This window comes from Elephantulus edwardii, unplaced genomic scaffold (assembly GCF_000299155.1).
Source record: "Elephantulus edwardii isolate Elephantulus edwardi_28Jun2011 unplaced genomic scaffold, EleEdw1.0 scaffold00151, whole genome shotgun sequence".
In the NCBI taxonomy this organism is placed as follows: Eukaryota; Metazoa; Chordata; class Mammalia; order Macroscelidea; family Macroscelididae; genus Elephantulus; species Elephantulus edwardii.
The window spans coordinates 5,177,501-5,204,079 of record NW_006399901.1 but is presented as its reverse complement, the minus strand read 5'-3'; the positions used below and the strand labels follow the sequence as shown (position 1 = coordinate 5,204,079).

Sequence of the window (26,579 nt, the reverse complement as noted above, 5' to 3'; positions counted from 1 at the left end):
ATTGGGAAAAACATATTGGGGGTATAAGGAGGTGAGGGTTGGGGGCAGAAGGGTGAGGATGGGCCAGGATGCAGTTGCAGAGCTGCACAGTTTGGTCGGTGGGGGGAGCAGGTGAAGGAAATGATGAGGGTCCAGTGGGGACCAGATGCTACAGAGGAATGACAAGCATTTTCCAATGGTAATTAAACCAACTGTCTTATTGATTTGGGAATTGGATGCTGACTCTCTGGCTTCTTCATGCTGAACAGGGGCGTAGATGTAAAGGGGGAAGGGAGGACGCTTTATCACCTTACTGGTGGTCTCAGGTTAAAGCTGTATGCCTTCTTGCTCTGTTAGAATACCCTGTCTTTTCACCTGGATCTTCCACATTTTCTTCACCCCATCCCTCCACCCACCAAACTGTGCAACTCTGTGGTTCTTCCTCTACTTTAATCACCCCTCTGTTCCCACCCCTACCTTCCTTGGGTTCCCATACGTGTTTTACTAGTTATCCTTCTATTTTTACAATGATGGCATCCACTTCCTAAACAACATGCCTCTGGAAACTCTATGAACTTTGATAAATGACAATAGTTATTCAAAGGTTTCAGACCTTTTGTTCATAGGGTTGCTGTGAGTCGAGCAGTTAACAACAACAACAGTCTTAGACAGTATTTGTCCTTATCAGACTGAGTTAGTTCACTCAGTATAATGCTCTCCAATGTCTCCCAAGTTATGTAATATTTTTCGAAATTGTTGCTCCTGAGTGCTGTATAGTATTCCATGATGTGAATATACTACAATATCCCAATCTTTTCAGTTGTGGCTGTTTCCATGATCTTGGCAATGAGGAATAATGCTGCCGTGACCATTGGTGTACATCTCTCACCATTTTGTTGCTCTTATTTTGCTACATTCTCTTTTACTTTTGGGATAATTTATTTTTATTTTATTGGTATTAAAAATAAACAGCATAAAAAAATACAGCACATACACGATTCTAGCAGTTCCTCCCCATGCAGCAGCAGAGTGCTGTAGGGCCATCCCCACACTCCTTTTCTGAATTGTTCCTCCTCTTACCCCTTAACCTAAATTCACTGCTCTCTGATGTTCTTACCCGACTTTTTGAGTAGCTTTTGTTAATTTTTATTGTCATTAAAAAGATGCAATATGAAATTTGCTGTTGCTTGGCTATTCTGAATCATGCAACTCAGTGGCCCCTGGGAACAGTACTTCGTTTTGTTGTGTCACTAAGGGTAGAATTTACTCGGGATGAGATGAATTGATAGAGTAACTGGGGCAGTGGAGGTAGGTGTGTCGTAATCAGTGAGACTGGCTCAGGACAGAGCAGGCTTTAGAACTGCTGTACTTTGGGTCACTGTGGGTCACAGGTGACTTGACAACAACACCTGTTGTAACAGTGTCATTTCACAATGGAGTATGAGTGTCACAGTGGTTAAGCACTTGGCTGCTAACCAAAAGGTTGATGGTTCAAACCCCCCCCCCCCCAGGAGAATGCTGTGACCGTCTACTAATGTGGGATTCAGCCCGCAGTTCCTCTCTGTCCTGGAAGGTGGCTGTAGTTTGGAATTGACTCAACAGCAGTGGATTTTCTTTTCTTTTTTTAAAATGTCACTGTTTTGTCTTAATTTTGATGGTATGTTCCTTTTGAGGTAACTATATAATTGATTTGAAACAGATATGTAACCCCCCAGGTTTATAGATTTGGGGATGTGTGTCTGCACGCATGTGTGTTTATTAGATGTTTTTGTTGTTGTTTTGTGCTGTTGCGTTGGAACTGACTCATAGCTGACCCTCCAGGGGGTTCTCAGAAGCTGTAAATTGCACAGGAGGAGACTGCCCAGCTTTCTCTCACAGAGCAGCTGGTGGATTCGAACCTTGTGCCTCTGGGAAGCTATAAGTTACTTTATTCATTAATAAGCCACAAAAATATTTTTTATTTTCTTTTGTCAGAAAAGGCATAGTCTGTACTATGCTGAGTGGTGCTGTCAATCAAAAGGCTTCGGGTCTCCAGCGAGTGCTGGTGGCTTAGTGGTAAGGGGTTGTGTTGCTTACTTGAAGGTATGTAGTTCACATCCTTTGCTGGAGAAAGATGGCCGTCCTCTCCTGTGCGCTTCACGGCCTCAACTATGAGTTGATTCCAAGGTTCTAACTGGAAGGTGCATGACAACAGAGTCTCCAGTGGTGATTCAGATCTCCCAGAGACGCCAAGGTCAGTCTCCTGTTAAGATTTACAGCTTCCATTGCTATGCAGCAGATTTTCAGAATTAACTCAGTGGCAGTGAGTTTGTGTTGGGTTTTTTTGGTCTGTTTGGTTTTTTTAATTCATTCTCTGGGTGGTGCAGAGGGCTAAGCGTTTGACTAGTGATGTCAAGATGGAAGTTCAAACTCACACAGGTGCCTAGGGAGGAAGGACTGGTGATCTGCTTCTGAAACGGTCACAGCCTTGAAAATCTCTCCGAGTGCAGTTCTCCTTTGTAGCACATGGTGGCGCCACAAGTCAGCACTGACTTGAGGGTAATGGCTTTGGGTTCTACTTTGCTTTGTTAAGGGAGCTCTAGTAGGTAGCCTGGTGGGTAAGGAGTTGTGCCGTCAGTACAGAGGTAGTGGGTTTGAATGCACCAGCTGCTCCACAGGAGAAAGATGGGCAATCTTCTCTGTGTGACTCCCAGCCTCTGAAAACCCGCTTGAGGTCAGCTATGAGTTGGTCCTGGTTCTGACTCGACAGCCATCCGGGAGTCTTGTGTTGCTTTATCCTGGCTTTGCCAGTTTGCCTGGGTCAGCACTTCTGTGGAATCCCTCAGCAGTGGGACATCAGTCTCAAACTCTGGCTGTTGGAGTTTCAGAAAAGTAAAACAGAGTTACAGGGATTACTGCTCTTTTATCAATACATTTGCTTCACCTTGGACGGAGGGGCAAGCCCGATTGGAAAGGGCAGTGTGTGCTCAGACATGGGCCCTGGCCTTCGTCAGCACCAGGAAGCTGGCCTGCCTTTGAAGTCGCTGCATGTTTTAGTGAAGGCAGAGGGAAGCTCTCGCATAGTTTCTAAACATCATGTGAGCACGGAAATAAACAGATAAAAAAAATCCCAAAACACCCCAACTCGGTGCTGTTGAATTATAATTGATCTTCCACAGAGTTTTTGGAGGCTATAAATCATGTGGGATCTTCTGACTGTCTTTTCCCTGTAGAACTGTGGTGGATTCAAACCCCCAGAGAGGAGAGAGGTGCCTCGTCATTCCCTGTACAGAGCACCTCTCATTTTTACTGTTGTTGCTGTTACATACCATCGAGTCGGAAGCTACCTATAGCTGACTGTCCAGCAGGTTTTCAGAGGCAGTAAATTGCACAGGAGGAGATTGCCCATCTTTCTCCTGCAGAGCAGCTGGTGGATTTGAACCATAGTCCTTCAGGCTGGCAGCACAGCTCCTATCACTAGGCCACCCGGGCTTCCTCGGTTAGAAAATCTAAGCGCCATCTTCACTGAAGCGCTGGGTTGCAGGAGAAAGATGGGTGCATAGCCTCAGACACCCACTGCAGGCTCCACTCTGAGCTGCTTCCTGTCTGATGGCCGGCAGCGGTTTGGGTTTTCTTTAGTTCTCCGGAGGAAGCGATGAAAGATTTGCCTTCTCACTCTGGGGCTTCGGGTGTCCTGGAGCATGAGGCTTTTTGCAGGCTGGAAACACACAGCCAGACTCCCCAGTGGGGGCTGTAATGGAGCAGGTTTCTGCGGGTGGGGGAGGCATGGAGGAATACTGTCTGTAGGAAGCGGAAGTGGAGAGGAAGAGGAGGAGGAACAGGGAGGGGAACTTACTGACCCAAGCGTGGGGTCATTGCATGGGGTCATTGGCCTTCCCCTAACTTTCCCCCAGCCTGACCGAGGGTCTAGATCCCACCTACTTCTGAGCTCATCTCTGTCTTTAGGACCTCTTGCGGCAGACAGTGTTTAACTTAGTTTGTCTTTAGGACAAAGAGCTCTTGTTTTTATCTTCCCAGAGAAGAGCCCGATTTATAATCAGCATTTAGTATGTCCTAGGGAGCTCTGATAGCATAGTGAGTAATGAGTTGCATTGCCATCCCAGAGGCAAGGAGTTCAAATACATCAGCTGCTCTAAGGGAGAAAGATGGGCAGTCTCTTCCTGTGTGATTGGCAGCAAATTGTGACTCAGCGGCAGTGAGTTGAGTAATGTGTATTAGGTAAGGAGCCCTGGTGGCCCAATGGTTAAGTATTTGGCTGTTGGTCAGAAGGGTAGCAATCCGAACCCTTGGGAGAACAACCTGGTGATTTGTTCCCGTAAAGATCACAGCCTTAGGAAGCCTATGAGATAATTCTGCTCCACTCTGGAGGGTCACTGTGAGTCAGAATGAACTTTGATGACACGTCACAGCCACATTTGCTAAAATCCCTAACCAAACCCTTTGTCAGGTCACTTCAACCCTATATAGAGGACAGACTAGAACTGCTTTATAGGGTTTCCTGGGCCATCCATCATTGAAGAAGCAGACTGCAACAACCTTCTTCCTGGAAACAGGAGATGGGTTCAAATTGCTGACCTCTGAACTATACACTAGGAAGGTCGCTGAAGGAGAGGAAGACCCTCAACCAGGTGGATTGACACGGTGGCTGCTGCAGTGGGCTCTTGTGTGTCAGGAAGTGTGAGGATACTGCAGGATGGGACAGGGTTCAGGTCTTGTTTATAGGGTCACTTGACTCAACAGCACCTAACAACAATTTTGTATTTATGCCTTTGGTCCTTTTTTTTCTAATTATGGTAAATACATAGGGAGCTCTGGTGGCATCATCCACAGGCAGCCCCTCTCCAGTGGTTCGAATCCATCGGCTGCTCCTGTAAAGAAAGATGGAGGCTCTTCTGCACAATTTACATCTTCCAAGAGTGCATGGCGGGGGGGGGGAGGGTCAGCCCTAAGTCAAGTTCTGACTCAAGGGCAGACAGTATTCTTGGAGTTCTGATGGCCTAGTCTTAAGGAGTTGTGCTACTTAAGCTAAAGGCTGCACCTCTCTGGAGGTTCAAAACCATCCACAGCCTGGCACATGGAAGCGCATTTTGGGGGTGCAGCCATCCAAGTGCCGGTCCGGTGTGCACGGGAAGCCCACCAGGCCCTATGCACCCTCCTTGGGAGAGTTGTCACTGAAGCAGCTGCTTTCTGAGACGCTCCACACGGTCAGGGACCCTAACATGAGAAACTGGTAAAATACTTGAAAGAAGTGTGTTAGCTATGTACCTGCAACATCAGACACCGGACATCTGAGAGCATCACGGGGAAGAGACGTGGACAAGCAACCTCATCAAGAGGCAGCACGCTGCCCTCCCTGATGCCCCACATTCCTTTCCCCTGACCCTTGGCCATCCTGGAAAAGTCTACCCTGAGTCTGAGATAACAAAAAACGGACTTTAAGGCATCCATGCTATCCATTTTTCTCTCAGACTGAATAAAAGGCATTTAAAAGAAAAGAAAAAACCCAACACATCCTCAGCTTTGCAAGAGGAAGATGGGCAGTTCTCCTCCCATGCGTGCGCCAGACTCTGGAGGGTCAGCTGTGAGATAAATCCGACTCAACACCATTGACTTTGAGTGTTGGAGTTTTCTTCTTTCTACCTGTGGTAAATACAGAAGAAAGAAAACGTTCGCCATTCTGCCGTCTCCCTCTGTACATGCATTTCAGTGACAAGGTGGTCATGTTGTCCAGCCTTCACTGGCCGTCATTTCTCACTTAATTTTTACCAGCTGACGGCATACTATTTTGAATGTGTTTCCATTAACAAGAATTTAGAAAGAGCAGTGATTCGAAAATGTGTCCGTAGCCCTTGTGGCTAATAAAAGACCTCTTTCTTTTTATAGTTTGGGTCCATAGGGGGCCTTAGAAAACAAAGACGAAGGGAGCTCTGGTGGCATAGTGGCAAGAAGCTGCACTGCAATCCCAGAGGTACATGGTTAGAATCCACCAGATGCTCTGCTGGAGAAGGAGGGGCGATCTCCTCTTGTACCAGTTAGATCTGATTTGATGGTACACACACACACACCTTAAAAAAAAATTTAAAAATAAAGAAAACAAAGACGAGTCGGGGGCCTGGCTCCCTCTGACTAGCACCCTTGCATTTGGTCCTGTTTCATCCCCACCACAATCCTGGGAAGGAGAGTTGGGGGCCTCAGGTGGTGATACAGCTGTCTGAGCCACTTGAGGACTAAGCAGCAGGATATTCCTCTGCTCAGTGTCCCTGTAACCGAGGTTCATTTTTCCAGTCATCTTTGACACATGCCGTTCCCATCGTGATTCAGTTGGTAGCTCTCATTTTCTTAGCTGCCCTGCTCTTCCCAGCCCTTTCTGTCATGCAGGCCCTTATACCTGTCCTCATTCCGTGTTGGCTCTCTTTTTCTACTGATGCCTTTACCTCATTCCCGCAGCCCCACTTGAAGCGCCCCTCCCCTGGCTCACCCCCAGAGTCTTCTCTGGCTTCTGCCTTCCCCTAATGAGATGACCTTCCTCCTGCCCCTTCTGTGGTCGCTGTGACCTTGCACTTGGCCCCAGCCAGTTCCTTTTTCTCAGGAGCCCTTATCATCAGCTGACAGTAGCTCCCACCCCAAACCTTTGCGATGTCTCACTTCTAAGAAAGCACGATGTCTCACTTCTAAGAAAGCACGTAGCTCTTGGTTTCCCTCTCCTTGATGGTGCCTGCACCTGCGTGTGTCACAGATAAGTATGCTTTTATCATCTCCCAATGCAGGTGCTTCCCTGGTTGACAGAGCACAGCTAGGTACCTCCGTGTACCATTTAAGCAAGTTAAGCACATCAGCTCTGTTGTCATTCTGCATAGATTGCACTTGTGTATCAGCACTGAAAGAAGCCTTGGTGGCATCATGAGTAACCAAAAGGTTGATGGTTCAGATCCACCAGCTGCTTCATGAGAGAAAGAGGGAGATGTCTCCTCCTCTAAAGGTGTATGGCCTTGTAAACCCAGTGCAGAGTCAGCTGTGAATTGGAACAGACTCAACAGTATTGTGTTTGGTTTTTTGGTTTCCTGAGGACCAGAGGAATCCTGAGGTGGCGCACACAGTTCATCACTTGACTGCCAAGCCAAAGGTTGGTGATTCAAACCCAGCCACTGGCACCTTGGAAGACAGGCCCGACAGTGTGCATCTGAAAAGTCACCGCCCTGAAAACCCTGAGGAGCAGTTGTGATCTGCACACAGGAGGGCACAGTGAGGTGGGGTGCAGTGGGTTTTATGATGAGGAAAGTAGAGGAAACAGCATGGAGCTGGAGGCGGACAAACCAGGGTTTGGAACTTGAAGTCTGCATGTGGAGCTGTCACTTTGCCCCATAAGTTATCGTACTTCTGGGAGGCTTGATAGAGTGAGTGAGTGAGTGAGTGAGTGAGTGAGTGTGTGTGTGTGTGTGTATTTTAAATCCGACACGTCTCCTGCCTGTCTGGGTTGCTGAGGGTGGTTCAAGTGGAGATGCCAGCACTGGGGCAGGTGCACAGTGGCTGGGAGCTCAGTCTTCAGGAGGGGCCGCTCCTGTACAGGATGGTTTACAGCACTGAAGCCCTTTGGGGGCCGTGCCTGCTCTGTCATACTGGGGCCCAACTTGAGAGGACCTTGGGACTGGAGCAGCCTCCAGACTGTCCCCGTAGGCGACATTCCTGCATGATGCAGAGTGGCACATAAGCCATGCAGAACCATCGTTGGCATCTTGACATTCCTTAAGGGCTTCTGGGAAATGCCTCCAGGCCGGACTCTCTTGCCCAAAATGAAGATGGACAGTTAAATCAGGAGCCGTGTGGACCCAGCTGGCTTTCCTTTGCCCTGCTTCCCTCGTGTGCAGCCCACAGCTGCCTCCATCGGGCCCAGCTGAGACCCTGCCTCTCAGACTGTGGGAATCAGGGAGCAGATGGCCCCGCTGGCAGCCGCCCCTGGCTCCCGCTCCAGCCTAGGAGCCGCCCCGTCTGGCACGAGACAGACGTGCTTGCCTGCCAGGCCAGGCACCAGGGAGATAATATGGCTGTGTTCTCCCCAGAGTGTAGAGCAGAAGCCACTGCTGAAGGTTTTGTTGTTTGGTTGTTGGGTATTTTGGGGTTTTTTTTCATCTGATATTTCCAAGTCAAGTTCATGAAGGTGTTTCATTAGGGTTCTTTGCGTTTTCTTTCTTCTTTGCACCCACCCCCACCCCACTGGGGCACACATTTGGGCCTTAGCAGAATTTTGTTTGCTTTCACGCTTGGAGGGAGCTCTGGTGGCTGAGTGGCAAGAAGCTATATTGCAATCTCGAAGGCTTACGGTTCGAGGCCACCAGCTGCTCCACAGGGGAAAGATGAGCAGTCTCCTTCTTTGCGATTAACTGCCTCTGAAAACCCCCTGGAGATGGGTCAGTTCCGACTAGAGTACACAACAAAACAACAGTTCATGCTCAGTTGCGATGGAAAACTAAACTCCGTCACACCTCAGCCTCACCCCCTCACTCGCTTCTTTTCTGGCCTAAGTCTGGGGGTACCATTTCCCTTCTGTCCTTCTGAAATGCTGGTGTACCTTCTATTCTCCCCCACAGTGTCAGGGTGGGGCAGGGCAGGTGTGTCCCTGCTTTGCAGACCATGGCTCATCCATCTTCATTCTGCACCCCTTCTTTTTTGGTGCCGTTCCACCCTTTTGGGCTCCTGTCTGGCCTTCAGAATGGCTTCTCTTGGCCTGAACTTTGCTGTCCTGTTGCGATTGTTTGCCTTTAGCAGTCCCCCAGCTCGTGGTGATACCTTGCGTAAAGAGACAAGCCGGCCCCTCCAGTTCGTAGTGACTCCACACATGAAGGGGCCCCTGTGATCTGTAGTGTTCTCCTTCACTGGCTTTGGGCAGCAGATTTCCAGGCCTTGCTGCCTTGTCTTTCTTAGTCTAGAACTCCACAGAAACTTACTTAGCATCCTAAGCACACGAGGCTGCAGATGAGGTTGTTGCTGCTGTTTGCCATCAAGTCCGGTCAGCTCGCAGCACCTTGACGGACACCTCACAGGGCAGTGCCCACCTCATTCCCTGCTGTACTGCATCAGTCCATCTCACTGAGGGTCTCCGGCATGCAAGGCGAGGATTCCACCCCTGTGGATCGTCTGTCCAGTTAAGTCCTGTCCACAGTTACTGAGCCCCTGCCCACTGCAGCTTGCCCAGATGGAGGCGTGTAGGTCACCCTGGTGTTGTCCATCGCTCCATAACAAGTTACCACAAACCTGACAGCTTAAAACAACACTCGTATGTTTGTCTGTTTCCACAGGTCAGGCGTCTGCATAGCTGCACTAGATCCTCTGCTCAGGGTCTTAACAAACCCCCAAAAAACCACCTACTGCCATTGAGTCCAGCTCATAGGGACATTCCCTCAGGTTTCTGAGAGTGTACATCTGTGTGGAGAGAGACTGCTTGCCTTTCTCCTACGGAGCACCTCATGGATTCGACCCCCTTGACCTTTTGAGTTAGTAGCCCAGCACTTAATGGTGCTATGCCGCCCGAGCTTCTTTGCTGAAGGTTTTTTACAAGGCAGTAATCAGAATGTCAGATGGGACTTGAGTTTCAGCTGAAGGTCAAGGTCTTCTTTCAAGCTCAGAGAAATTGTTGGCAGAATTTGTTTTCTTGCCGCTGTAGAAGTCATGGTGGCCTCTTGAAGACCAAGAGGAAAGTTAGCTTCTGTGGAGTTGATGTGACAGAAAGGGCTTTTGGGGGGTCGTTTCGTCTTTTCTGCCGTGTACCTCCTTAAGGGGGTTGCTACCCCATCACCTTCTCTGGCCCTTTATTTAAATGCAGATGCCATGCAGTGGGGACGTGAGGGTAGCTTTGAATTCCACCTGTCAGTGTGTTGAAGTCTTCTGTAGACGCCTCTAGTCTAATGCCGAGTGCTCCAGTCTGTGTACACAAATCTGCCTGTGAGGCAGTGCACGCAGGGTGCCCCTCAGACGCACGGGTGGTGACATTTTACTTCAGACTTTGGACATGTTACCAACGGCACTAGTCCTTGGCAAAGACATCATGCTGGGGAAAGTAAAGGGTCAGCAGCAAGCGGGGAGGACCCTGACTAACTAACTCAGTGACGTCAGCCGTAGGCTTGAGTGTGGTGGAGATCGGAGATGGTGAGGGTGGCACGTGGGAGCCATTACCAAGAGTGTCAGTATTTTCACTGTCTCTGTCCTGGCTGCTCAGCTTGCATTTATCCAGCTTCCTTGCCCATCCTTGCCTTCTCAACTTGACTTTAGAATAAGTTTTGACCATTGAATTACAGTTTATACAATTTAATTTGGCCTCAGTTTAAAGGAAAGACACTTTTTTTTCCTAAATAAAAAAAAAGTTCTTTACATCATGGTTTCTAAATCATAGTGGTTGTCCATGCTATTAGAGACATTTTGTTTTATAACATTCGTTGCCATTGATTAATGTGGACACTTAATTACAATGTCTAAGCAACCCCTTAGGGAACTCTGTTGGCTTAGTCATAAGGAATTGTGCTGCCAGCCCAAAGTCAAGAAGTTCAAGTCCATCAGCAGCTCTGAGGGAGAAAGATGGGCAGTCTCCTCCTGTGTGATTTACAGCCTCTTAAAACTTGCTTTGGCTGCTTCCATCTTGAAGGCACAGAACAATGGTTAGCCTCCTCCTGTATTGCATTTCCCTGCATCCAGCTTATCTATTTTTGGTTGAGGAGAAATGCTTGACTCTTTTTCTTCCTTTTCTTTTTAGAAAACTTACCCTCTTTTTGTTGTTGTTACTGATTGCCGTTGAGTTGAACACAACTCATAGCGACCCTATGAACAAAAGACCTGAAGTCTTTCTATAACTATTCTCATTCCATGCCACTCCTGCTTCCAAACCTGTCTTCACCTGGGAGCTCCACCAAACACTATCACCATGGGCAGCCATTATGACATTTGACCCCTCAATGACACAAAGTTCAGCATCACAACAAACCCGGATTACCTTAGTGCAGCAGATTGACAGAGGAGTGCTGTACAACTTAGAAGAATGTTCCTCCAAAATAAATAACACTAGACCCTCAGTCCCAACTGACTTTTCAATACAAAGGCCTTTCATATATGTATATATATGAACAAAAGGCCTGAAGCCTTTCTATAACTATCATCATTTCTCCAAGTTCATAGAGTGTCCAGAGGCATGTGGTTTAGGAAGTGGATATCACTTCTGCTTCCAAACTTGAATCAATCTAGGAGCTCCACCAAACACTGCCCACGATGGGTGGCCATTCTGGTGTTTGGCACACTTATGGCACAGTTGTTCCGTTATGCCATTTGAGACCCCCAGTGGCACAGCAAGTCCAGATTACCTCACCACAACAAATTGACCAGAGTGCTGTATGACTTAGAAGAATGTTCCTCCAAAATGTAGTAAGAAGAGACTAAAATATAATCCCTCTAGGCAAAGAAAAGGGAGGAGTGGCATCCACTTCCATAATTACTTGCCTCTGGAAACCCTATGAACCTGGAGAGAGGATGAAAGGCACCCAAGCGTCGAGGACTCTCCTTCATAGGGTCCCTATGAGTCGCCTGCGACTCGACGGCACTTAACCACAACAACAATTGCAGGCAAAGAAAAATGAGAATAGAGGGAAGAGTTAAATTTTAAGTTGATTCTGTGGGAATGCTTAATTAAAGGTATTATTAAGGCTAATTGAAATTGCACTGTGCTGAGTCTAGTAGGTTTTGTTGACCATTCAGAGGACTGGTATTTAGGCTTCGAAAAGATGCTGCAGGACCAGCTGTCCTTCCTGGCGCTCTGCATGCGAGGGGAGCTCTGATAGCCAAGTGGTAAGGAATTGCGCTGCCAGCCCGAAGGAGTGCAGTTCAAGTCCACCGCCTGCTCTGTGGGAGAAAGATGGGCAGTCTCCTCCCATGCACTTTACAGAGTCTGAAAACCCACCGGACGATAAACTGTGAGTCACTTCTGACTCAGCTGTACAGCTACGTGCAAGAAGAGCAAATGCACATGCGTGCACCCTCTGGGACCGCACGTGCTTCATAGCAGTGATACAGGAGATGCTCGGAGTAAAGGGGACAGAGGCCGGGAGGAGATTCTATCCCAGGCTGTGCAACCTTAGGCAAGTCACTTCGCCTCTCAGGGCCTCTGATTCCTCCTGTGTGCCAGGAACAAACAGGACTGAATTATGGTTTTCAAATGCAAGCTTGGGGGTCCTTTTTGTGTTGATAATGACTTGTAGCTGACCCCCAAGAAGTACCTTCTGTTCCCTGAGGGAACAAAATCAGGTTCAAGAGCAAGTGTAGGGGGTGTCCCTGTCAGGTCAAGGTCACGGTCTGACCTTGAGGCAAAGAGCTCATCTAACCCCAGAAAGGGAGTGAGCTTCACTCCCCCAGCTAGGACCCGCCCCCCCATGCTGCTCATCTCAGTGGTGTCAGCTGCCCACCACTCTCCACCGTAAGAGGGTCCCTCCACCACCAGGGTCCTGCCTTTCTAAGGCGCCTTTGGCAGCAGTTGCCCTCCCTCTGGTCAGATGTCTGGACTTGGACAGCTGCTTAGGAAATTCCTGCGTCTAGGAGAACATCCAGATGGGTCGTTCTGCTTCAAGGCCGGCTGAAAATGAGAAAACAGGATTAATCAGAACCCCGATGAGAAGCCCTGGCAAGGGCGTGCCAAGTGGTCGGTGTAGCAAGGCCGCAGCCAGGCCCAGGGGCTTCCACAGTCCGGTGGGGGCTCAGGAAGGGTTGGTGATGGTTCCCACGGCTGCGATGAACTCCAGGTGGACAGACCACTTGTCTTTTAGAGAATGGCAAGGGGACAGAGGCAAAGGTGATGCAGGGGGCTGCTGCCAGGAGCTCTGGGGTGGGGTCTGAATGGAGGGGCCTCCTCCCACTCTCCTGGCTCTTGCGAGACGTGCAGGGGGGTTCTTGGTCTGGGCTGCTGTCAAGTCAGCCTTTCAACTTATGGGGACCCCACTACAGTGAAACAAGATGCTGGCTAAGCCTCCTTGATCCCCAGGATCATTTACAGATCAGATTGTTGGGGACTTTTTGTTGGCTGATGTTTAGCAATAGATCGATCACCAGGTCTTTCTTCCTACTCACCTTAGTCTGGAAGCCTGCCCTGGCTGATGGCCGTTGGCAATGCATGAGAAGCATCAGCTGTGGATCCAGCCTTCTCTTCCACATGGGACTCTCGGGCTCTGTAATTGAGCCACAGCTAACCTGGACTTAGGGGGGGCCTGCTGTTTTCATTGGCAGTAGCATCGTCTGACCTGCTCCTCCATGGCTGGACTTAAGGTGGTTGATAGGCAACATCAGTGATTTCATCTTACTTGGATCCACAGTCAACACCCTTGGTAACAGCAGTCTAGAGGTCAAAAGACACATTGCACCGGGGAAATCTGCTGCTTGACCTTGAGACCTCTCCAGAGTGCTTAAGAGCAAGGAGGTCAGTTTAAAGACTAAGGTGCACCTGATATAAGCCATGGTCTTTTCAGTTACTTACATTGCATGTCAGAGTTGGACAGAGAATAAAGATGACAGAAGAAGAAATCGATGCCTTTGAATTGTGTTAGAGAAGTGTGCTGAACATCCTACAAACTACTAGAACAGACAGGTATGTTTTGGAGAAAGCACAACCAAGATGTTCCTTAAAGGCAAAAATGGCAAAACTTCCTCTCACATATTTTGGGCATGTTGTCAGGAGGGGCCTTGGAAAAGGACTTCGGGCTGGGAAAGGAGGAGGGTCCACATAAGAGAAGAAAACCCTTGACAAGATGGATTGACATGATGACTGTAACAGCCCTATCAGAGATGATGAGGATGGCACAGGACAGAGCAAGGTTCAGACCCATTGTTCTTGGGGTCACTGAGTCGTCATCAACTCTTTGGCACTCAGCAACAACACAGTGACCTGAAGGTGGGCCACACGGGATCCACGAGGGTAAAAGAACCCACACTTGACCTGCTTTCCCTCCATGCTCCGCTGACCCATTCCCAGCAGCCCGGTCACGTGCCCCTTCCAGATGGTGCTCTCCTGCCACGTGCCAAAGGCCCAGGGCGCCACGCTTTTATCTGGAAAATGTCATGTCTTACTTGCTGTTTATTTTTTTTTACTCATTTAAAAACATTTAAATGGCTTCTTTTGAGCTATTTTTCCAAGACTTTGAAAAAAGGTTGTCCAGTGGCTGTGCATGATGGAGTGTTCCCTCTGCCAGGGAGCTACCTGCCACCACAGAATGCTAGGCACACATTCTGGAAAGCTATTGTCCAGGTGTGTTTTTCCAAATCCAGGCCTGGTCAGAATTCCCAGAAGCGAAGACACAGTTTGTCGTGATTTGGAGAGACTTGTGCTGGTTCCAGCACTTGTCATTTTCCTGATGCCTGGGCCTGCCTGTTCCATGCTGCGTCTGTTGCAGGTGGAAAGTCAGGAGTGGCTCCTGAAGCACTGGTCACCTGAAGCAGCAGGAATGTTCCCCCAAAGCCCTCAGAACTCCATGCAGCCACCCAGGGCAGGAGGGAAATGTATGGTTGAAGAAGCAACCTGCTAACATAGGCAGTTCTTATTTCTAATTATTTGCTTTGTTTGTCAGTTCAGCCAAGGTGTATTTACTGCTTGGAGGTTTGTTTGTGAGCTGGTCTGTGCTGTGTGCTAGGGATTATACACTGAGCAAAAAGCAGCCCTTTATTGTTGCTAGGAGGACGTGTTCCTTGGGGAAGGACATGATGCTGGGAAGGGTGGAAGGTCGGCGAAGGAGAAGACCCTCAACCGGGTGGAGTGACACAGTGACTGCCGCAGTGGGCTCCTGTGTGTCAGGAACTGTGAGGATGGCGCAGGATAGCAGGGTTCAGATCTTTTGTTCACAGGGTCACTAGGAGTTGCTATGAGTCGTGCTTGACTTGATGACGCTTAACAACAACAGTCCTCCAGGACTTGATGTAGATGCTCCTGTCTTCCATCCTTCATTGTCAAAGGGATTGCAAACAGCTTATAAAATTGAAAGAGAATACTCACCAACTCCATGATGATGTACAGCTGCAACAGCGGCAGGAAGCTCTTGACTGTGCGCATTGTCAAGCACGCCTTCGAGATCATCCACCTGCTCACTGGGGAGAACCTCTGCAGGTCCTGGTGAGTGCCATCATCAATAGTGGCCCCTGAGAGGACTCAACACGTATTGGGAGAGCTGGAACAGTGATGCGGCAGGCAGTGGACGTGTCTCCACTGCGCTGTGCCAACCAAACCACCTGGCTGCTGTGCACGGGTGCTTGTGAGGCCGCCTTCCAGAACATCAAGGCCATTGCTGAGTGCCTGGCCGATGAGCTAGCTCATCAGTGCAGCCAAGGGCTCCTCCAACTCCTATGCCATCAAGAAGAAGGGTGAATTGGAGTGCATGGCCAAGTCCAACCATTGTGACCCAGTAAACCTGTCTGCCCTTTGGGGTGGCCCCCCCAAAAAAATGGAAAGAGAATAATAAAACCACTAATGAGGACATTGAGGCATAGAAAAAACAGGGAAATCAGATGAAGTATGGAATGTCTAACAGAATGTTGGTGAGCTGTCAGAGGTCTCTTCCAATGCTGACTCTGTCTGAGCGTCCTGGTAGCCAAAGCAAAGAGAGCAGTTGGTCTGTTTGGGTCACGGTGTATCGAAACTAGATCACTGTCAGTTTCTCTGATGAACTTTTCTTACTGATACCTTAGGGTGTCCATTGATTCAGGTTTGGCCCTGAGGTCTGTGGCTGTTGCTGCATGCCCATCCCACCAATTAACCTGGTATTTGTGGTCTGCAGAGGTGAAGTCAGTACCAGCACTGGATGCCAGAGCTGCCGGCCGCCCAGACATTGAAAACAGGATGCTGAGTCACATCCTGGCAGGGCTGTGGCATCCTGGCTCTGCCGCCCATCACAATGGAAGGCCGCAGGGCAGGGCAGCCGCTGTCTTCCAGAAATGTGGTCTCGGAGCCGGAAAATGACGGAATGGGGCCTTCCACCATCAAGGCCCTCAGAATGTGGTTGCACACGGATCAGGATGAATGGGAGAGTAGAACCAACTTCATGTTCTCACTGCTTCTCTGTGCGCTAAGCAGGGATCCTTCCTGCTTCTGTTCTGAAAGCTTCCGGAGGGGAGTGGACTGCACGCAGGGAAAAATATCAGCTGATGAGGAGGTGAGTGTGCAGAAGGTTGAAGGGGAACCTTTAAGAAAATAGGTCAGTGATTGTAATGAGTCAAACGATCCCAAGTTGTCATACCTCCCAGTAAAGAAAGGGCTGTGGCGGCCTGGTGGATAAGAAGCTGTGCTGCCAACCCCAAGGCATATGGTTCAAGGCCACTAGCTGCTCCAAAGGAGGAAGGTGAGCATTCTCCTCCTGTGCAGCGTACAGCCTCTAGAAATCCTCTGGAGGGTCAGGTACGAGTTGGTTCTGACTTGACAGCAACAAGAGAGAATAACCGAAAGAGTTTAAATAATGTTGCTCCAAATTCCAATGAAGTGGAATAAAATAAAATAAATAAATACATAGATATATACTCATGAACATATGTATTCACACACACACATACATAAATACATACATATGTAGTCATTCTGGTGGCAGAGCGGTAAGGAGTTGTGTGCAGCCAACCCCAAGATGCACAGTTCAAATCCACCAGCTACTCCACTGGGAAAAGATGGGGGATCTCTTGTGCCGTTTACATCCTTTGAAAACTTGCTGCAGGATCAGCTATGAGTTGGTTCCAACTCTGTGGCACGTAACACAATAACAACACGCGCGCGCACGCGCGGAGCTCTGATGGTGTAATACATTAAGTAGTTAGGTTGCTAACTAAAAGATTGGTGGTTCAAATCTACCGGCCCTTTCATGGGAGAAAGATGGGTGCTCTCTGCCCATAAAGATTTATATCCTTTCACTGTGAGTTGAAAGTGACTTGACAGCAGTGGGTTAGAATACATTTACAGAGCTCTAGTGGTCCAGTCCCAAGGGAGTTGAACTGCTAATCCAGAGGCCGTAACTCTAGTGTCCAGTCGTGTGACTCTGACAGTAGCTCATCGGAAGAGAACTGGGAAGGCTCCTCCATGCCATTTACGGCCTTGGAAACCTGCTGGAGGTTCGGTCATGAGTTAACTGTGACTCATTTATTTAGATAGATAGATCATGCAGAGGCATTTGACTTTGCATGACTAATTGTGGCCAATTGAAGGATTGGAATCTCAGAACACTTAGTGGTGCTCATGTGGAATACTTGGACTAGGAAGCAGCTGTCAGGACAGAGCAAGGAAACACTGCATGGTTCAGGGTCAGGAAAGGAGTGTGTCAGCGATGCATCCTATCTCCAGACCTTTTCAATCTGTATGAGGAACAGGGCGTTTGAGAGGCTGGACTTTATGAGGAGGAATGTAGCATCAGGAGTGGAGGAAGACTCATTAACAACCTGCCTTATGCAGATGACACAACCCTGCTTGCTGAAACTGATGGGACCTGAAGCAGTTGCTGCAGAAGGTCAAGGACTGCAGCCTTCAGTATGGATTGAAGCTCAACATCAAGAAAACAAGGCCAGTTGGCAGCATCATGATAGATGGATAGGGTGACTTTCAGAGCCATAGGAGACTCAATGGCACAAAACACCACCCCCCACCACACACACACACACACACACACACACACACACACACACACGAGGGCGCTCTGGTGGCATCTATGGCATCTATGTATCTGGTGGCATAGTGGTAGGTAGATTGATGGTTATACACCCAAACAAAGGCATTTTGTATTTGGGACCCACCAGCTGCTCTGTGGGAGATGGATGGGCAGTCTCCTCCCGTGCAATTAAAAGCCTCTGAAAACCCTCTGAAGGGTCAGCTTTGAGTCAGTTCTGATTTGTCAGTACATAAGAACAAACAATACATTTTTATACATATGTGCACACACACATATATATAGGAGTTCTGGTGGCTAAGTGCTACGCTGCCAACCCAAAGGTCCACAGTTCTAATCCCCCAGCTCCTCTGTGGGAGAAAGGCGGGAAATCTGCCATGCAGTTTACTGCCTTTGAAAACCCACTGGAAGGTCGGCTATGGCATCACTTCCAATTCTACAGTACGTAGCAACAACTATATCTGTTAAATGACTTTAAACTTAGAGTAAAGTTGCATGTACTGTACAAAGAACCAGTTTTTCTCCTGAACATGTGAAGGTAAGTTGCCAGCCTGGTGCTGCCTCCGTCACCCTTTGAATGCTCACAGGACCTTCTGCAGAACCGCACTCCAGAGCATCATCTTTGGGAACATGATGCCGGAATCAGCACTGATGCAGGATCGCCCTCGTGCCCTCCACTGTAAGTTGTTGTGTTCCATTGAGTCAGAACTAACTCCTAGCTGACCCTCCTGGGGTTTTCAGAGGCAGTAAATCCCACGGGAGAAGTTCCTGCCCATCTTTCTCACACAGAGTACCCAGCGGATTCAAACTGTGCTGGTACGTTGACAGCCCAGTTTTTTACCACTGAGCCATCAGACTAAAAAGCAATGATGTCAGTCTAGAGACAAAAGTGCACCTGATTCAGGCCATGTCCTTCGCAATTACTTGCTGTGCATCAGAGAGCTGGACAATGGCTAAGAATGACAGAAGAAGAATCGATGCCTTTGAGTTCTGGTGCTGGAGAAGAGTCTTGAACATATCATGGAAAAACACATTGTTTTTCACAAGAGAACCAATAGGTCTGTCTTGGAGGAGATTTCTCCAAGTTTCTCCTTGGAGTCTAGGATGTGGCCAGGAGGGACTGGTCCTTGGAGAATTAATGACATCATGCTCCAAAGGGTGGAGGGACAGCACAGGAGAGGAAGACCCTGGATGAGATGGATAGACACAGTAACTAGGCTAAAGAGGGTTGGTGTGTTGGAGTGAGTGAGACTGGCTCAGGACAGGGCAGGTGTCAGAGCTGTTGTACATAGGGTTGCAGGTGACTCAACAGCATATGACAACAAGCCACCAGAAGTTACTCATATTCCTTGTGCATAGATGTACTGATAAGGAGATAACTTCCCCACGAGTTCATCAACCATCTGGGAATCACTCGTCTTGGATTTCCTAAGTACATATAACCTTGGGCAAGTGGCTTCACCACCAAGCCTCAGTTTCTTCTGCAGAATGAGAGAAGGCTAGGCGAAAGGAGTGGCGGCCAGAGTGGCAAAGAGAAGCTTCCAGAAGGAAAATGATAAACATTGGAAGGAATGCAGAAGACAGAGAAGGCTGTGAGCAGGGACCCAAAACAAAAGTAGAACTGTTAGAGACAGAGCAGAGAAACTGGGGGATGGTGGAGGGGAGCGGTAGTCTGAGAGGCCATCTAAACCAGGAGAGATGAACTCGGAGTGACCGTCTGTTGGGTTTCTGAGGTTATGGATCCCCACCCCCCCCTTTTTCTTTTTTATACTGATTTATTTACAAAATTCTAACACATTGTTTTTCACACTGGATCTTTCCCATTTCCTTCATCCACTTCCTGTGTCACATTGTGCGCCCCTATGATTAACCACCCCATCACCTTCTCTCCCTGAGCCCCTCTGCTTCCGCCCCCCCCCCGCCCCCACTTTGATCCTCATACTCATTCTGCAACAGTGGTTTTATACAGTATTTGTCCTTGTGGGACTGAGTTAGTTCACTCAGCATAATGCTCTTCATTCCCTCCCAAGTTAGGTAATAATGTCCAAAATCATTGCTCCTGTATGCTGCATAGTATTCCGTCGTGTGAATGTACCATAATTTCTCAATCCATTCGATTGTGGTTGGACATTTGGGCTGTTTCCATGTTCCTGCGATGGTGAATAATGCTGCTATGAACACTGGTGTGCAAGTCTCCATTTGAACCTCAGCTCTCATTTTCTTGGGTAATTTCTATTCCAAGCAGTGGGATAACTGAATCATACAGAATTTCTATGTTCCGCTTTTTGAGGAAGCACCAAACTGCCTTCCAGAGTGCTTATACCATTGTACAATCCCACTAACAATGTATGAATTCCTATCTTGCCACATCCTCTCTCAAATTTCTTACTCACTGGACAGTACCTTTGCCACTGCTGCTGAAGTGAGATTTTGGTTTTGATTTACATCTCTTTTATTGTAGGCTATAGATTTTAACCAGTAGAAACTGCCTATCTTTCGACCTTACATTGACTTTGGCCTCAAACCACTGACCTTTCTCTTAGCACCCCAGCTCATCATGACCAAATCTTGAGAGGTACTGAAATGTGGTGGGTCTCTTGCTATGGCTTTCTGTTGCTTAAGCTTCTTAGACCATTGTTTAGCGAGTCGCCTCAGCTCTGCCTGCCCTGCAAGCACGTTAACCTCATTCCTTTTCCTCAGCTCTGCCGGACATGCTCCGTATATGTCATCAACAGCTGCTTGAGCCCCAAACTGGGAGCTCCACCAGCACAATGCAGCCTCAGCACAGGAGGCCGATGAACACAACCATGACTTGTTGACTTAGCTCAGGCTTGCTGGAGGATGAGAAGTAGTTGTCAAAGAGATATTGGTCTGATTTGGGACAGCTGCTAGTTTATTTGGACATATCTGACTTGGAACCAGAGTTAGAGGCCTTCACTCAAGCATGCTGGAGGACAGAGGATTACTTGGCTATTGTGTATTGTTGCCAACCTGCAGAGCCATTTTTTTAAGTTATAATTTAGACTGTTTTACTTACAAAGATTATATACATTGTTTTTCACACTGGATCTTCCCTATTTCCTTAACCCACCCCTCCCTCTACCCATCAAATTGCACGGCCCTATGATTACCTTCCCCCTCGCCCATCATCACCCCTCTGCTCCCACCCTTCCCCCTTAGATCCTTATACATGTTTTACTAGTTATCTTTTTCTACAATAATGGTCTTACACAGTATTTGTCCTTATAGGACTCTGTTAGTTCACTTAGCATAATGCGTTCTACTTTCTCCCAAGTTAGGTAGTGATTTAAAAAATAATTGCTCCTGTATGCTGCGTAGTATTCCATCATGTGAATGTACTATAATTTCTCAATCCATTGTATTGTGGTTGGACATTAGGGCTGTTTCCATGTTCTTGCAATGGTGAATAACACTGCCCTGTGTGCATTCTTTTCCAGCAGAGTGAAAAGGAAACCTCCTGATTGGGGAAAAAACCCATTTGGCAATATCATTTCAGACAAGGGTCTCATATCAAAAGTTTACAGAATTCTATAGGGCCGCCATAAGAAAAAGACTGATAACCCAATTACAAAATGGCAAAAGACATGGAAAGACTTTTCAAAAGGGAAGATATTCAGATGGCCAACAGAATAGACACATGAAGAAATGCTCAGAATCCCTGGCAATAAGAGAGATGAAAATCAAAACCACAATGAGATACCATCTCACTCCAGTATCAGTGGCAACATTTAACTGAACAGCAAGTAATAAGTGTTGGAGAGGATGTGGCGAGATAGGAGCTCTTATACACTGTTGGTGGGATTGTAAAATGATACAAACACTCTGGAAAGCAGTTTGGCATTTCTTAAAAAAAGGCTGAACATAGAAATCCCATATTCCCAACTATTTCACTGCTTTGACTATACCCTGAGAACTGAGGCACAAACGGAGACCTACCTAGCCTTTTGACGGTGTCTGGACTGAGCGGTTATATGGTCATTAGTTATAAACTGCTGTTTGTTACTATCTTGAGTTAAGGCCTGTAGACTAATAAACCCCACAGTCACACCCCATAATCGTGAGTATGGTTATGTAAAGTCTGTGTGGTCACTTACAGGTACGTGGGAATTGGTGAACATGGTGCAGGAGTGTGGGAACCCATGTCTGACCATGTAGCTATGTTTTGTGCTGTGGATGTTGTTGATGGGGACAGTTTCCCTTTGTGGAGTTAGTCGAGGCTGGACTTGGTCATCCCCATCTTGTCCTTGTTCCAGTTTCAGTTACTTTAAGGAAAACTTTTATTAAGTAACACTTTCCAACTATAGCTCCAGTGGCCTAGTCCGGAGGAAGTTGTACCTCTAGCCCACAGGCAGGAGAATCCATCTGCAGCTCCAAAGGAGAAAGATGGGCAGTCTCCTCCCATGGGATTTAGAGCCTCAGAAACCCGCTGGAGTAACCGCTGTGAGTAGAGTCCAACTGCATGGCAGTGGGCTTTTTTTCAAATGAAACTTTTTCTAACTGTATCATGTTATCAGTCCAGAGACTAAGGTGTGCCTGATCCAGACGATGGTTTTCACAATTTCTTACTATGCGTCAGAGAGTTGGACAGTGACTAGGGATGATCGAAAGAGAATTGATTCCTTTGAGCTGTGGTGTAGGAGAAGAGTATTGAATATATACCATGGGCTGCTAGGAGAACAAACAGATTCCTCCTGGAGAGGGTGAAGCCAGACTTTGCCTGGGAGGCAAAGATTCTGAGGCTTTGTTTTGTTTGACTTAGAGCATGTTGCAAGGAGGGACCAGTCCTTGGAGAGGGATGTCTTGCTTGGGCGGGTGGAGGATCAGTGAAAGAGAGGAAGACTCTCGATGAGATGGATTGATTCAGTGACTAGGTTATAGGGGTAGGTGTGTCAGAGACAATAAGATTGGCACAGGGTTTAGGGCTGTTGTACATAGGGTTGCTATGAGTTGCAGACCACTCGACAGCACATAATAACAACAGCATCATGTGTCTCTTGGTTAAGTCCTTGACTACTAAGCTAAGGCTTGGTACTTCAGACCTTCCCAGAGGCACCTTGGAAGGAAAGGTCCAGCCATCCGCTTGTGAAAGGCTACAGCCTAGAAATTCTATGGACGTCTCTCTGCACATATGAGGCTGACATAAGTCAAAATCAGCTACCATGTCCTTTGCTCCTTGAAGTCAGGATCTAGCAGAGAAATGACCTGTAAAGGCTCATTGCAGCTGCCTGGGAAAGCCAGCCCAGGGAATCTGGGCTCTGGGGACAGTGTCACACACACAGACACACTCCCCCACCTCCAGAAGTTCCTGAGCTGGAGGTTGATGTCATGACAGTAGCCCTTAGGAACTGTGAGTTGGGCTCCAAGCGCAGAGGCTGGTCACTCCACCCCCTGCCTTCCTGCCGTGGTCCCATCCAGGACAGCACTTGCTGAATGCACGTGGCTACTTAAAGAGAATACTGAATTCAATACCGTGATGAATGCAAGTTCCTGGCCACGTGAGACACTTTGTAGGTGCTTGGTTGGCACTTGTCGACAGCATGGATGAGAGGCTTGCAATGTGTCTGTGGGTACTGTCCTGCAGGGCCTCTCTGGAGACGCCCCCCCCAAGCCAGCCACACAGAAGGCTTGGGGGGGGGTGAGGTTAGAAGCAGCGGGACAGGGAAAGGAGAGACCCCTGAAGGCTTAAGGTGCAGCAGTTCAAGACGATGGAATGATGCCACATATCATATCTAAGAAGGACTGAGAACATGTCTAGAGCCTCAGAAATTTTCAGCTGTTTACAAAAAAGATTTCCTTTGGATGTCTGTTCTCACGAGGTCTTATAGGCTGTCATTGCATTTCCCTACTTGATGTGGCCCTTACTTCTGCTCTCCCTCCTTCAGGGGCACCAGTGAGCAGGGCACTGCCTGTCCCTTCCAGAACACCAAGAGTTTTGGGGAACCATAAGTCAAGGCACATCTCTTCTGTCTCATTCATGTTAGAGTTGGGGGTGGGGGAAATATCCTACTTTTGCAAGCTTACTGGCGGATCTGGCTGCTCCCTGCTCCCTCCAGTGAGAAGGGGAGCGCTGTGGCTGGCCCAGAAAACGCCTCTTACTATCTGAAATGCTTCTGGACATTCCTTCTCCCTGAGAGAAGCCCACGCCTTCTCACCAAACAATGCATGCCCCAGCCGCAAAGGCATTCGTAGTGAGGGCTGCCAGCATTTCTTGCACCGTGACCCCTTTTCCTAAGAATAATGCCCTGCGGGGCTGGAATTTCCCCACTCCGCGTTATCGGAGGTGGGGGCCACAGGAGGAGGGAGGAAGTAATTTGGGAGCTCTGGCTGATGATAGGTGTGCCTGTCCTGTTTTTTCCCCTCGTTTTTCTTACACTCTGAAGTAGGGTTCATGGAACAAGAGCCCTGCAGATTGCTCTGTGAAGCACAAAATTATAAACAAGAGTTTGGTGCGATGCCAATTCAGGGTCTCGGTGACTTTCAAACTCAAGTTCAAAAATGAGGGAAGACCCTTTGGGGGAGTAGTGGAAAGAGTTTCCTGCCTTTCCCCCTGTAGGCTTTAGCTAATCTCTAAAAAAAAAAAAGGAAGCAGTCACATCATATTTTAGTTGTTGTCATGCGGTTGGTTCCTTTCTAAAACACACCTCAGCCCTGCCTGGTCCTGCACTCTCCTGTGATTGGTTGGGATTTAGACTGTTGTGATCCCAACGGTTTCCATTCAATGATTTCTATGTGTAGGTTGCCAGGCCTTTCTTCCTAGTCTCTTTGAATCTAGAAGTACTTCTCAAACATGCTCAACATTATAGCAACAAACAAGCCTCCACTGACCAGTCGTGACAGGGCATTACATGCATTCACCAGGAATCAAACCCCGGTCTCTCACTTGGGAGGTAACAGTTCTGCCACCGAGCCACCACTGCCCCCATCTTCTAAATCATCACCAGTAGTTTTGAAGTAGATTCGCTGAGAAGCGCTGTCTCGGGACAGCCTGCTGTTGCCGCAGCTGGAATGACATTACATTCTGTAGCAGTGTCATAGAGCGGGAGGTGCCCCACATTTATCGTCCTTCAGTCTTGACTGTTTCATCAGAAGAAAGGAATGGTAAGAATTAAGTAGGGGCAAATTCGCTCTACACTCTGAAGCACCGTTTAGATTAAACCCCTTCAGTCTTGACTGTTTCATCAGAAGAAAGGAATGGTAAGAATTAAGTAGGGGCAAATTCGCTCTACACTCTGAAGCACCGTTTAGATTAAAGGCATGGTTTAGTTGTTTTTTAAAGATAGGTTGAGTGCCTCTCATGGATGCTAAGATGTTATGTTGTCAGGCTTGATATTGCCCATAAGCTTATACCATCAGCCTATGTTCTCAGTTTGGCACATTCTGAATTTTAAGTTTCTCATTATTCACTCAGGGATGATCATGGTCTGAGGGAACAGTTGCTAGTAACCAAACTTAGAAGCAGTTGACTGATATTTGTGAACAAATACAACTATTATTCTGTCCCTGACTGGGACAACGAAGGGGGGGAAGAAGCAAAGAAGTCTTGAATCTGGTGGTCCAATGAACTAGTAGACCCCTCGAATCCTAACTTCCACAGCCCCGAGACCAGAAGAAGCAGGTGGTGCCCGACTATACCGCCACTGACCGACGACTCTACAGGGATCGTAGTGGAAGATACTGGATAGAAAAGGGGAACTGTAGAACAAAACTAAAAAGCATACAGTAGGCCAGGCTTACTGCGACCCACCCCCAAAAAGTATGATCCCTACTCATTCCTTTGAACCTGCATCAAAAGCTCACCACAATCGGCTAACTCATCCCTTCTGGGAGGCCTCTCTGAACCCGCAGGCTGAGTTTGGCACCCCTCCCACACGTGTGGGAGCACCCTACATTGCCTCCGCAGTGGGACTTCGGCCCAGTATGGAATTCCCTGGGGAGCTCTGGTGGTATGGCCTGTAGGGATTTTTACAGCTAAACTTAAAGCAGGATGACCAGGAACAGCTGGGAGGCTTTGACTCCTTAGAATAAGTAAGCATGCAAGGTCAGAAGAGCAGCATTCACCCAAGGACAAAGCCCTGACGGCAGGAAGGATTAATGGAAATGAGAATCACAGGGAAGAAATGGGGAGAGTGCGAGGCCATTTTTGGTATTCTAATTCAGGATTTAAACAAAACGTGTGTAAATGGTTGAATAGAAACCCAGTCTGCTTTATAAACTTTGATTCGAATCACAATAATAAAATAACCTGACTAGTAGACATTTCTGAATCATAGTGGGGCTTTTGACAACAGAGACCAAACCTCCCGTGCTCACCATGGTGTGGGGGGAACATGGAACATAATCTCTCTCCTTCCTGCTCCCTTTTTCTTTGCTGACCGATCCTCGGAGACCTGGCTGACATCATTCCTTCTGGGAAGCCTCCATGAGCCCCCCAGACAGGGCTTGGCACCACCACCACGTGTGTCCACAGCTGCCTACACGCTCCTCCCCAGGGAGACTTGCTGCCCTTTGTGGAGTTCCCTGGGAACTCTGGTGGCGTGGTCTACCAGGAGTTGTGCAGCCAACCTGAAAGCAGCTCCTCCCTGGATGGGATCCAGCAGCGGCTCCAAGGATGATGGGCGGTCTCTTCCTGTGTGATTGGCTGAGTTGGTTCAGACTCCAAGGCAGGACCTTTGAGTTTGGCAGAATTCTCTGACCTGTGCCTGATGGACTTGGTTGTAAATGTTCCTCTTGATGCAGGAACCAAGTCCTTTCCTTTTGCAATTCCTAGAATTAAACGCTCATCAGGCACAATAGCAATTCAACAAATTCATGTTAAAATGACCAGAATTAGCAGAACCTCCTCTTGGGAGTCCTCTCGGGCTCCAGTCCTGTTAGTGGTGACAATGTCAGTTCCTTTTTCCCCCTTGAAGTGCTGTCAAGTCCCCTGACGAG

At 48.1% G+C, this 26,579-nt stretch overlaps 1 pseudogene; it reads left to right on the top strand.

Moving 5' to 3' along the window:
- The window catches only part of LOC102872338, a 50,140-nt pseudogene extending 23,880 nt beyond the window's left edge, over positions 1-26,260 (top strand).
- The last annotated feature ends 319 nt before the right edge of the window (positions 26,261-26,579 follow it).